Below are 13,808 nucleotides of genomic sequence, written 5' to 3'. Positions count from 1 at the left end.
TTTAGTAGTAGCAGTTGACAGCTGGGGTGTGGTAATTTCGTAAATAAAGATATGGCGACAAGTAAAATGGGAGATATGGAAGCTTAAAAGTGCCACCGAGATGTTGAGATAATTATCTCGGGAAGTCGACATCTTGATAGCAAAAGATAAGATGACGAGATCCTGGATCTCATCATGTCGACATCTTTTAGAAGAGATGATGAGATGACAAGATCCTGGATCTCATCATGTCGACATCTTTTAGAAGAGATGTTGAGATGACGAGATCCTGGATCTCATCATGTCAACATCTTTTAGAAGAGATGATGAGATGACAAGATCCTGGATCTCATCATGTCAACATCTTTTAGAAGAGATGATGAGATGACAAGATCCCGGATCTCATCATGTCAACATCTTTTAGAAGAGATGTTGAGATGACAAGATCCCGGATCTCATAATGTTGACATCGTTTAGAAGAGATGATGAGATGACAAGATCCTGGATCTCATCATGTTGACATCTTTTGGAAGAGATGATGAGATGACAAGATCCTGGATCTCATCATGTTGACATCTTGTAGAAGAGATGATGAGATGACAAGATCCTGGATCTCATCATGTTGACATCTTGTAGAAGAGATGATGAGATGATGAGATGATCTTGTCATCTCAACATCTCTTCTAAAGATGTTGACATGATGAGATCCAGGATCTTGTCATCTCATCATCTCTTCTACAAGATGTTGACATGATGAGATCCAGGATCTTGTCATCTCATCATCTCTTCTACAAGATGTCAACATGATGAGATCCAGGATCTTGTCATCTCATCATCTCTTCTACAAGATGTCAACATGATGAGATCCGGGATCTTGTCATCTCATCATCTCTTCCAAAAGATGTCAACATGATGAGATCCAGGATCTTGTCATCTCATCATCTCTTCTAAAAGATGTCAACATGATGAGATCCGGGATCTTGTCATCTCAACATCTCTTCTAAAAGATGTTGACATGATGAGATCCGGGATCTTGTCATCTCATCATCTCTTCTAAAAGATGTTGACATGATGAGATCCAGGATCTTGTCATCTCATCATCTCTTCTTAAAGATGTTGACATGATGAGATCTGGGATCTCGTCATCTTATCCTTTGCTATCAAGATGTCGACTTCCCGAGATAATTATCTCAACATCTCGGTGGCACTTTTAAGCTTCCATAGGGAGACTAAAACTTTTTTTTTCCACAATATCAATTACAAGTGAAATGCATGTTAAGCCTGCTATCAAAAAAAATATGTGAACCCATCAGGCAATTATTCCATTATGTAGAAGGCTTTCTTTTTAATAATAGGAGAATGATTCAACAACTCTTCAAGGCTGCCCACGAAACTAGAGCAGGTAATTACATGAATTTTATATGCATTTTTGATTGGTAGTATGAAAACAAAAAATGCATGATTATGTGGGTGGTTATTTATGAACAGGTAAACAATAGAATGAGGCCGGTCAAAAGGACCAGGATTTAAAAGTTTGATTTAAATCCTCGTCGAAGCTCTCTAACGTAAAGAAGTAGGTTGAATTATAAATGAGCTATGTAGCGAGGTAATTAGCGTCAAACCTAAATGACAGGCTTCTATGTACTTACACTACATGCATGAAATCTGTTTTGTCAGATATGTTTTCCACCAATTTGTTGGTCACGATATCAAATTAAGGCAACGTAGATTAGGAAGATTGCCGACAAAGGTTATCGTTTACCTACAAATTAGAGTCATTGGTCATGTTTTATTTCGTTTACTGTTGCTAGGGCAACTTTTTTTTTTACTTGTCGCATCTGTCAGATTCTATGCCTCTTGTTTTATTCAAAAACTTTTATATGTGGAAAAAATCTTTTGTAGTCTAAATTGAGCTCCTTTAATCATTCAAGTTAACAACTTTTATATTTTTCATTAAGTTCTAAACTTATCATTTTATTCTTATACGGTTGTAAGGTGAGAGATTAATAAGACAAAATCCGGGGACAAAATAAAAGGTCAATTTTGGTCAAGCTTTATTGAAGTTTATGTGTTAAAATTTTGTATGTGATAACAGCGGTCATGGGAAATCGATCACGATGATTTTGAATTACTAGAACAAGAGACTTAAAATCGATTTCTTGATGAAAGCGACCCCGACCCCGTATTACCTCCAAGTATACTTACTGTGCAGGTGATGTAGAATATACACGATGACCGCTACCACCTTCATATGCTGCATTGATAAGAGAGAGAGAAGGGGGGGGTGAACAAATATGAGTGGAGCATTCACCCCCCCCCCCTCCAAAAAAGGGGGGACACAAGTTCACATGCATGCCTAGCCAAGATAAAGACTTCCAAGGTTGTAGGGATGTTTTCATTAAAATTGTGAAATAATATATAGATCTATATGTTTTTACATATAGGCCTATATATTTTTTACATTCCCCTTTGCTTGTCGTATTGAGTGTCTCTCTGTAAAGGGCGCCTTTAACTGCATTTGTTATTATTATTTTTGTTATTACTAAATGTAATATTATTATTATCATTATTATTATTATTGTCAGCATCGTCACCTGTAGCAGCAGCATTTCCATTATCAAACAGGGGCCGCGGAACCGTTTAGAAAGTAGTTGAGGTGGGCTGAGCCAAAATTTAAGTGGGGGTTGACCACGCAAAAATTCTCAATCAGATGGTAAATTTTTACGTTTTCTTACATGGTTTGGAAAAAAGTGGGGACTGAACCCCCCCCCCCCCCTGGTTCAGCCGTCCCTGCCAAATACAATTTCCAAAAACGTTTAATGAATAGTGCATATCGCATTCACTATACAGAAAATACAGGCGCGTCAATAATCAAAGTACATACAAACGAAAGTTTGGGAAATAATAAGAAAGTTATGAGCATTTGAAATTTTGATCATTATTGTAATGTAGATCCTCCAATTGGCAATGCGACAAAGATGTGTGATATCACATGTGAAAAACTTTCTCATTCCTTTCTTTATGTTTTACATAAACTGTCTCTTTTATGACTTATCAGTCATGTCATAAGCTCGTGTGTTCTTTCTATACGAGGGCATGTAACACAGATTTTCAAAAAAAAAATACATAGAGTTTGTATCGCCCTGAGAAAGAGCAAAAATAAACATTTTCGGGGTATTTTATAGTCCATCAGTGGGAAAGTTGTTCCCTTTTGACATCACGAATATTTGTCGCTTTGCTAATGGGAGGATCTCCATAGCATTAGTGATAGTAATCATAGGCGGATCCAGCTTTTGGCGAAAGGGGGTGCGCACTGCCGAGCGGCGCACATATTTTGCACTTCACCGGCGCCATAAAAGAAAATGTTGAAAAAGGGATAAAGTCCGACCCTGTCAAATATTTTTTAAAAAAGAACAAGATTATATCCAACAAAAAGATTATTGCAAATCGAAGCGGGAATTCTTTTGAGGTTCAGAACTGAAAACGGGACATTCTATTCACCTATTTAATCATGAAAAGTATGGAGTTTTGCTACAGAAATTATGCGAGCGCGAAGCGCGAGCTGAAAAATTTTATATTCCAATCTGAAAAGCGGACAATTTGAGCACGATTTTAAATAAAGAACGAGTTGTGTAGCTCAATCTCGCTTGCTGATTTCTGCGTAACATTACCATCTTATTGTATTTTTGCACATGCGGAATTATTGGGGAAGGGCAAAACGATATGTTTGCCCCCAATATTTTCATTGGTGGGGCGATCGCCCCCCCCCCGGATCGACGCCTCTGCATATACAATGATACTACATCATGAATCATTTGGAATACATCACCAATCCAGGTTTATATATCATCATTCAAATTTCATGTACATGATGTATAGGCCTATATACAGAATTTGGTATTTATATATATATTGTGATGCTTTTCACTAAATCTAATGCAATTTGTAATGAGTAATTATTTGATGAAACTGGATATAATGATTATGACCTGAATTCAGAAGGAGATCCTTCAAGACAGAGCTTTGGAAATAGTTCTCCAGTTTTACAGGTATCGTTATCTTTGTTTTAAACTTCTTCCAGAGTGATCAGATAAATAACTTTTAACTTCATGGAAGATGAAAATAAATCAAAATTTATGGCGTAAACATTTAAACGTTAAAACAAAGGTATTGACAAACTGTATACATTGAAAATCATATTTAGTGGTTTAAGGTCTAACGAATATACGTCTGGTTGCGTAATTATACACTCCCGGTATAAGCAACGGGTTTTAGCTGTTTTGGACTAAAATATCGAATCATCTTTATAAAACATAGTAGCTGTCTTACACTAAAGGCCAAAGAGGTTAGGTGACTGACTTTCTTACTAAAGCATTGCAAAATAATATCAAAATTAAAGGATTTGCTCTACACTTTTGAATGATTCTGGGATTTTTTGAATAACAAATTAAAGATTTCATGACATCTGTGGGCAACTGTAACGAACAAGTCCACTCTGCAAGGGCATGCGATACGCTTTGTTATTCGTTATGACCATTCAACAATAAAATGTATAACTAGGTGCCGCTGATCATTCTTGACCGGCGTCGATCTAGATTTGGTTGGCAATAGGCCCTTCTTCGTTATTCTACCGGCGCCTATTTATTGGAATCAGGGCCGCTGATCATTCTTGACCGGCGCCGATTTAAATTTAGGTGGCGCCGGTTAAGACAAAGGAAGCGCCGATTTGTCTTGACCGGCGCCGATTTAAACAAGTAGTGCTGATTATTTTTACCGACGTCACGTAAGATTCAGGCAGCGGCAATTCATTATCGACTGGCGCCGATTTAGAACCAGGAGGTGCCGATTATTCTTGACTGGCGCCGATTTTTAATCAGGTGGTGCTGATTATTCTTGACCAGCCCCGATTTAGATATAGGTGGCGCTGATTATCCTTAATCGGCGCCGGTTAAGAACTTAGGCAGCGCCGATTTTTCTTTACCGGCGCCGATTTATAACCAGATGGCGCCGATTATTCTTCTCCAGCGTCGATTTAGATTTAGGTGGCGCTAATTATCCTTGATCGGCCGCCGGTTAAGACTCTGGCAGTGCCGATTGTTCTTGACTGGCGCCGATTTATAACCAAATAGCGCTGATTAATCTTGTCCGGCGCCGATTTAGATTACGGTGGCGCTGATTATTCTTGATTGGCTCCAGTTATATGCAGGCAGGGCACTGCTACCGGCAAAGTTGTTGGGAAAAGGTAGTTAAAATAAAAGATAAGGAAGATGATATGATTGCGCTTTGCTGGGGACAGTCTTTCCTTTACTGTTGCTAATGTTATATCAGTATATAATTTTTTTTAAGCGGCGCCTTTTCTTTTCTTTCTTTATTTTTTTCAAGCGGCGCCTTTTCTTTTACTTTTTTTATTTTGAGCGGCGCCTTTGGCGCCGCTCAAATATTAGGGGGGGCGCGCGCACCCTGCGCACCCCCCCTGGATCCGCCGATGGTAATATTATGCTCATAACTTTCTCATTTATTGTCCGATTCTCCTCAAACTTGCTTTGATCTTCTTTGATTTTTCTGTTTCCACACTAGCCAACTTGTTCCAGAGGTTTCATTTCCCTTTAAACTCCACAACTCACACATCGGCAAGTTTTCGCGCCGTCATGCAGATCGAATCCCGGAACACAGTAAATGTATTGAAAATGCCGGTCAAATGAAAATGAAAAAGTGGCAGGTCTTTATGGACAATCGGCGAACGGGAGCAGAAATTCGTCCTAAGTTTCGAAGCTGACGAATAATTGCAAATATGTCCTTGTCCCGAGTTCAAGACGAAACTGCTGTTTTTATTCACCAGTTTTCTTTTCGACAAATACTTCTCGGATGCTCATTGTCATGAATGGCACTTATTTTCTAAGTTCTAGAACACGTTCTGATAAGTGGTGCAAAACCCCAATTATTCAACTCACTCCTTCTATTGTAAAAAAAATACTCCCTCTATTGTAAAACAAAAACAAACAAATGTGCCGCTCCAGGGGGAATTAGCCCACAAACTTGTGTTTTTATCATAATCCCATGCTTTAATCACGTTTGGCCTTTAATGGCCAATGTCTAAAAAATCTAATAAAAGTGATTTCGAACTTACCATGATGATGCGATTCACTTAATTCCGGCGTGGTGCAACTCAAACTTTCAGCCAAAATTTCTAATGACAGATTTGCTTTACACGCCACAAATTAAGGCAAATGGCCTGTCTGCTGTGCCTTGGAAGTATGTATTGACCTAATGCGTGCTCTTTCAGCTCTAACCGCTCCGATAACGTCGTCAATAATTAAAAGCGTGCACTCTTTTATACCATCAAAAAGCTTGTTCAAGGAGAAAAAACATAGGGGAGGGTGGATTTTTTGCTCTGTTTTGATAACATTAGAATAGGCTGCAAGTATCATGCAGACGCAAAACGGCAACGTTGGATCAATGTTGGAAACTAAATAACTTTCCCCTGCGAACTTTCCCCTTCGCCTACATTTATTATTATTTTTTTCATATGAATTCATAATACATAAGCAGTTCATCTAAAGAACTGGGGCTAGACCAATAGGATATTGGATGACATGGGTGATGCCTAATTTAAAATTGGACAAAATGGTAAATGAGGTTAATGACAATATGACCAAATGATTAATAGGGCGATTCCATACGTGTCGTAAAGGACATTTTGATAATTTCTATAGTCTCTTAGCTGAATGCTTGCGCAATGTAATTTCTTTTTTTTTTGGTTAATGATGAAGTTATAGTGGGTAGTCTATGAAAAACTAATAACCAACGTAAAATGTTTATGGGTGAATTAAAAAGTAAAAATGTTGCGAGTCGTACGGGACGCGGAAATGTCCCGTACGACACGCAACATTTTCACCTCCAAATCACTCCTGGACGAAAATTTGTGTGTTGGTTGTCATTTTTTATTTTTTTACATGACTAACCAGTAGTACGTTATTATCACTACTATACATATACTGAAGTTTCTCATTTGTTTAGATAGCAGGTTAAGAAATGTTGTGAAAATGGTTGATTTTTCTAGCATGGAATCGCCCAGTAAACGGATTGGTTGAAGATAAAGTACAATAAAACTATGGGGGAGGGGCACATACATAATGTCAAACGGAGAGTATAGAAATTGGACGTATACCAATCACAAATTTCTCGTTTGTAACAGGTCGTTCTCTCTCCCCGTTGCCGCACTTTTTCTTGAAGGGGAAGTTCACCCCGACAAAAAAAGTGTTAACATATAGAAACAAAACTAGTAGAATACAATATTATTGTAATAATAATAATAATAATTTAAAAAAAGAGAAAAAAAAGGAGAGGAACGATTTTTAAAGACACGTCGAAAAAAAAAGAAAGAACATAATATTTGGCCTAACGAGTTGGCGGTAATAGTCAAATATGACTGGTCGCCATTACTTTTCAACAGACAACAACAACAACAACAGATATTAGTGAAGTTTTAGAATATTTCATCAAATATTTCCAAAATGATGAGAATTCAATTTTTAAAATTGATAAAGTCATAAGCGAGCAGTTTCCCATGGATAGTGAATTCAAAGAAATAATGAAATGTCATTTTCTTAACAATAAATAGATATGAAATAAATTGTACCTTCCGTATATCATAGAAAATGTTTCCCCCACCCGCACTTGAAAGAAGAAAATGTTTAGTCATCACGAACTATTAAAAAAATAAGGCAAAAGCAATTTTGTGTCTCGCCCACTTATGAAAATAACCAGAAATATCGTGATTTGCGAGGGCACACAACAAAATTGTATCGAAACTTCGTTGTGAAATGACTGGGATGGAACACTTGTCATAAGAACCTTGCATGTAAACTGTAATGTTGACCTGAAAATGACCTTTGACCTTACCATGTGAACCGGGACTGCAACATCACATGCAGGTCCCCCAAGTCCACGAATCCACCATCCATGTTTGGTTGAAAAACGACAAACGGTTGCGGAGTTAGGTGTCATAAGAGTCTTGCATGTAAATTTTAACGTTGACCTGAAAATGACCTTTGACCTTATCATGTGACCTCCGACTGCAGCATAACATGCAGGTCCCCCAAGTCCATCCACCATCCATGTTTGGTTGAAAAGTGACTTACGGTTGCAGAGGTATGTGTCATAAGCGAGTCTTGCATGTAAACTTTAACGTTGACCTGAAAACGACCTTGGACCTTATCATGTGACCTCCAACTGGAGCATGACATGCAGGTCCCCAAAGTCCATCTTCTTTTAAGTTTGGTTAAAAAGTGACTTACGGTTGCGGATTAAGGTGTAATAAGAGAGTCTTGCATGTAAACTTTAACATTGACCTGAAAATGACCTTTGACCTTACCATGTGACCTCCGACTGCAGCATAATATAAAGGTCCCCCAAAATCATCTACCATCCAAGTTTGGTTGAAAAGTGACTTACGGTTGCGGAGTTAGGTGTCATAAAAGAGTCTTGCATGTCAACATAACGTTAACCTGCATGTAAACTTTAACGTTGACCTTACCATGTGACCTCCGACTGCAGCATAGCATGCAGGTCCCCCAAGTCCATGTACCATCCAAGTTTGGTCGGAAAGCGACTTACGGTTATGGAGTTATGTGTTATTAGATTTGTGACGGACGGACGACATTTGGATCCCTTAGTCTTCCTTCACCTCTGGTGGGCGAGACAAAAATGAAATTTATGCATTTCATATGACATATGGGGCAGCTGCTTGTCACAAATCAAAAAGTTTAATTCTAATAACTTTATTAATATGTGATGGATTTTCCTCAAGCTTTCATAGGTTTGCAACAAACTTTTCGTCGGGGTGAAACTCCCCTTTAACTTTAGCTCATTCCCAAATCACTTGATTCATAAAAGACGCAGTCACTCTTTCCCCAATGTTAGCGCCTAGTCTTCAGGCCCTTAATTTTCAAACCCTTAATTTTCACAATTCTCATTGTGCGTAATGCAGAGTCTAAAGTAATGAAGACTAGCTTCACCATTATGTGGTTGGTTCTACCGCAGACAGAGGTATTACAGGCCTAATTCATAGACTCGTGTGTTAAAGTTGTACGTTTAAAGAATCATAAAAAATAAGGAGGAAATTCTAGGGTTGAATGTTTGCTACCAGTGGACAGGGTATTTGTCTGACATTCCATATCTGACCAGAAAAGGGTACCTCGACCGGCTCATTTTAGAAATAATAATAATAAAGGTATATTTACCCAGGGTAGCCACTTCAGTTCCGAAAACTGTTCTCCCAGCGGGCCCTGCTATTATTACCCGGCTAAGCTAGGCTACCTTCTCGGTGCACACAGCTTTTTGAGGAATCACTTCCTGCCGGTACCCATTTACCTCACCTGCATCTTCAGTCTTCATAAATCAGCATTTATGAAGACTACATCTGACAGGATCAAATTCATCACTTGAGAGAGTAAAATGACCCTAATTCTTCCGCCAGTGAAAATATAGTTCCATATAGTGGTGAAATATCTTTCCAATTTGGAAAAAGTAAGTTCAGTAGGTACCCTCCCTAGAATCAGTGTTGGATTGTCAGTCATATTCATTAATATTTGTCAATCAGCAATATCAAATTTAAAAATTGAGCAATGGGTTGGCTCGAATGAATATCTTTGGCCTGCCAGTTGTGATATAGGCCCGTGCAGCCCTAACAAAGACCAACACAGGTCGTGTGGTCCAGTGGTTGGAGCAATGGCTTCATAATCGCAAGGTTGTGAGTTTGAATCCCCACTCTGCCATTGTCGCCGCTTTGATAAAAAGACCCCAAGAGTAATATCTGTCGTCTGTATATAAAGGTCAGCCACTATGACTGATAAACCTAGACGTAAAATGTTTCCGAGGTAATTGGTTATATACCGGCTTGGCGTTTACCAGCAAAACGGTGTCCTGCCGAGCTCCTATGGGAGGTAACCACAGAAAAGACTACAGTATTACTTTTTTGTATGAAGATTATTATTCTCTTAGATCATTTTCATATATTACAATGTGAGACACATCAAAATCTGATTTATAAAACTGTACAAATCATCAGTAAAACAAATTACTCACAACGGGAATGCAAATGATAAATGGACCTCAAGAGTGTAATATCAAATCAATCTTTACTCTTCAATCTGGTGGACAGAGGGAAATCTACTTTAATTACAGACATTCGACGTGAAAATTAAACTGCCTGTTTAAGAAATGGACAATAAACAACAAAAATCAAGATTAATTCATGAATGGTGTATTTGCAGCATCGAATTTCCCATTGCTATTGGCAGCTGAGTGGACTCTTTATAAATTCTTTGGGTATTGGATTAACCCTTGGTTAACATTACATACAGGACTTATTTTGAGTTCAAATAGACAAATACTTGACACAAAAATAATTACTGGAATCCTGTAGTGAAATAATGTACTTCCTTTTTGGGGGGTCATAAAACGATACTCATTGAATCTTGTTTAATGTACCTAGATATGTGTGGACTAAATCCTCTTTGATTGTTAGAATATCACCCATACCTTGAAGGAGATACATTTTATAACATTTTTTTTGCATATTTGTAGGTGAAGTTCACTTGCAGTCCTTTTAATATTATTCTGTCACATATCACAACTTTAATTTCTATAAAATCCAAATTATCTATTTCAAAAATGACTACATGCACATTTTCAGAAACAAATATTTACACAGCTATAAAGTTTCTCATGACTTACATATTCTATTTCAGTAGATGTTACATAAAAAGCCAATATTATACATGCATAAGCACAAACTGCAAAATAAAAACAATAAATCAACAAAGCAATGATCATTTGTGGGCCTTTGTAAGCACAATACTGGGCCCCGTCTTACAAAGAGTTACGATTAATCCAATCAATTGTAACTCTATGGAAATCCATCATGCCATAATTCATTTTACATGAAATTTGCAAAATGTCCTTTGTAAACAAAGGAGAACACACCAAATTGTCAAGAAATCAATGAATTTATGGATACACAATCATATCTAGAAAAAAGATTGAGCAAACATGCTTTGTATATGTTGACTTTGCTGGCTTTCCATATTTGCGATAGATCAATCAATCACAACTCTTTGTAACTCAAGCAGGTGTTCAAATTCTCATGTCAAATTAGATTTTCTCATTTACTTTCATTTCCATCCAGGGCCCGTTTCATAAAGATGTTAAAGCTGTTGTAACTTTGCCATTATGGCAACTACCATGGTAACCTTGATTTTAATTGGCTGCTGAGCCCTGTTGCCATGGTAGTTGCCATAATGGCAAAGTTAAAACAGGGCCCCATCTTACCAAGTGTTACAATTGATCCAACCAATCGTAACTCTATGCAAATCCATCAGTGTCACAATTTTTTCTACAGGAAATTTGCAAATGTCCTTTGTAAACAAAGGAGAACACACCAAATTGTCAAGAAATCAATGAATTTATGGATATACATTGATATCTAGAATTTCTTTAACATGTATTTTATGGTGACTTTGCTGGCTTTCAATAGTTGCGATTGATCAGATCAAACGCAACTCTTTGTAAGACGGGCCTCAGCTGTAAGTCCTCTATGAAACGGGTGCCAGGTTGGAAATCAAAACTAAGCAGGTTAGTAAATATTAGAAATATATAGGAGCTACGAGGCGCTCTAGTTCCAGGTAAGGATCAAAATTTCTTGTTATTAACAAGCAAGAAGGCCTTAAAATCAAATGTAAAATAAAAACAGTTTTGGCATAGCAAAGGTTTGCTCAAGTCCCAAAACTGTTACATACAATACAGATGGAATGCAAATGAGGGCACCAATGATGTCACCTACTCACTAGTTTTTACTTTATTATTTGGAAATTGATATACTTTTTCGTCTGTATAATAAATGAAAGGACAATTTTATTCCTTTGTGAAATTTTGTTTTTGTGAAATATTTTGAGTCAATCAAGAGTAATTTTAAAATCTACAAGGTTAAAATGTTCTATCATATTTAAAAACTACAAAAATACTGGGGTCGTGACATTCTGGTTCTGTCCTGACCATACTGCCCAGGAAAAACTGTGAGTGAACAAAAGCAGAACTTTAAAATGCAATAGCTTTCTTATCCAAAGTTTATGGTGGCTCTAAAGTATGGACGATCACACACATGACACAACACTTCAATCATGCTGCTCGCGATATTCTGTTGCAAGTTTCACAATTAAAGTTGTGTGTCATGTGTGCACTTGAGAGTCGCGATATAATTGAAATAATTTTCAACTCAAAACTTGTTTTTCAAGTGGACTTGATTTCCAAAGCAATGTTAAAGGGATACTCCAGGCTGAAAATATCTATATCTAAATAAATAGAGTAAAATTCAGAGAGCAAAATGCTGAAAATTTCATTATAATATGATAACAAATAGCGAAGTTATTAAATTTTCAAGTTAAGCAATATTTTGTGAAAACAGGAATATGCACATGTTCATGAATATTCACTAGGTGTGCTGATGATGTCACATTCCCACCTTCCCTTTTCTTATATTATTAAATGAAAAACAATTGTAACTGTTTCAGTATTTCATGCATGTGCAAATGATACGTCTCCCTTATAATGAAATAAGTTGCAGCAATGAGTATCTAATGCACTTACATGTAATTACTTTTCAATCCAATGTTTTAAGTTTTGAAGGAAAAAATTGAAGAAAAAAAACCTAATTTCATATAATAGAATACAAAATAACAAGTAGGGATATGACATCATCAATTTGCTCACTGATTATTCATGGAGACAAGCCTAAAACTATTTCACCAGAATAATGAAAAACTTTAAAAAGTCATAACTTTGTTATTTCCTGTAGGATTTTGATAAATTTTCAGTATTTTGTTTGAATGATTGTCTTTATCTGTTCAAATTATATCATCCTCAGCCTGGACTATCCCTTTAAGATAAGGAGTATCCATAAAATATTGGCAGCATTAAATTCATATCAATCTTCATAGTTTGTATTACAGTCAGAAAAATTGCACAGAAGACAAGCGAAACACACACATCTACAAAAATCACACACTTTGAAAGACTTACATGGTGATACATCCTTCCTTCACCACAATCATTAAAACAATATTCGAGTAATTCATTACAATGTCAAATAGAATTCATATCATTCACAATATTGAAAGTCTAAGGGGTGTTGCAAGAAAATATTTGCGATAAATTGCAAATATTCTGTTCTATTTTACAACTGATAGATCAACGTTAGCTGTAGCAAATCAAACTAACCTTCTTGTTCCAATGAGATTAGCAATCAATCAATAATTTGCAATAAACTTCAAGACATACGATTGATTTTGGAACCAAAAAATAGATTTGCAATTGATCTTAAGTGTCTAGCAACACCCCATAAAAAATAAAAATATGACAACCTCAAAACGTACAATAGCCACATAGGAAAACAAACTTGTTTTGTACAGTTGGAGCTTTCATGACACACATGGCATGAAACTGTTCTTTCTTTCTTTCTATTTTTACAAAACCTTGATGAACAGAACTGGTGCATAGTATATGTATAGAAATTGATAAGGTGTTTAGGAGTTTCCCCTGCAAAAAAGTGAGGAAAGGGCTACCATATTCTAACAAAAAAAATTCAATGGTTTGCTCCTAATAAGCTATGCCTTGACCTGGATCCCATTGCATAACACAAGTTACAATTATGGTAACTTTGCTAACCAATTATGGTAACTTTGCCAACCAATTATGGTAACTTTGCTAACCAATTATGGTAACTTTACCAACCAATTATGGTAACTTTGTCAACCAATTATGGTAACTTTGTC

The sequence above is a fragment of the Lytechinus variegatus genome, chromosome 6, assembly GCF_018143015.1.
Source record: "Lytechinus variegatus isolate NC3 chromosome 6, Lvar_3.0, whole genome shotgun sequence".
In the NCBI taxonomy this organism is placed as follows: Eukaryota; Metazoa; Echinodermata; class Echinoidea; order Temnopleuroida; family Toxopneustidae; genus Lytechinus; species Lytechinus variegatus.
The sequence above is the reverse complement of the archived record's forward strand: the minus strand, read 5'-3'. Positions refer to the sequence as shown.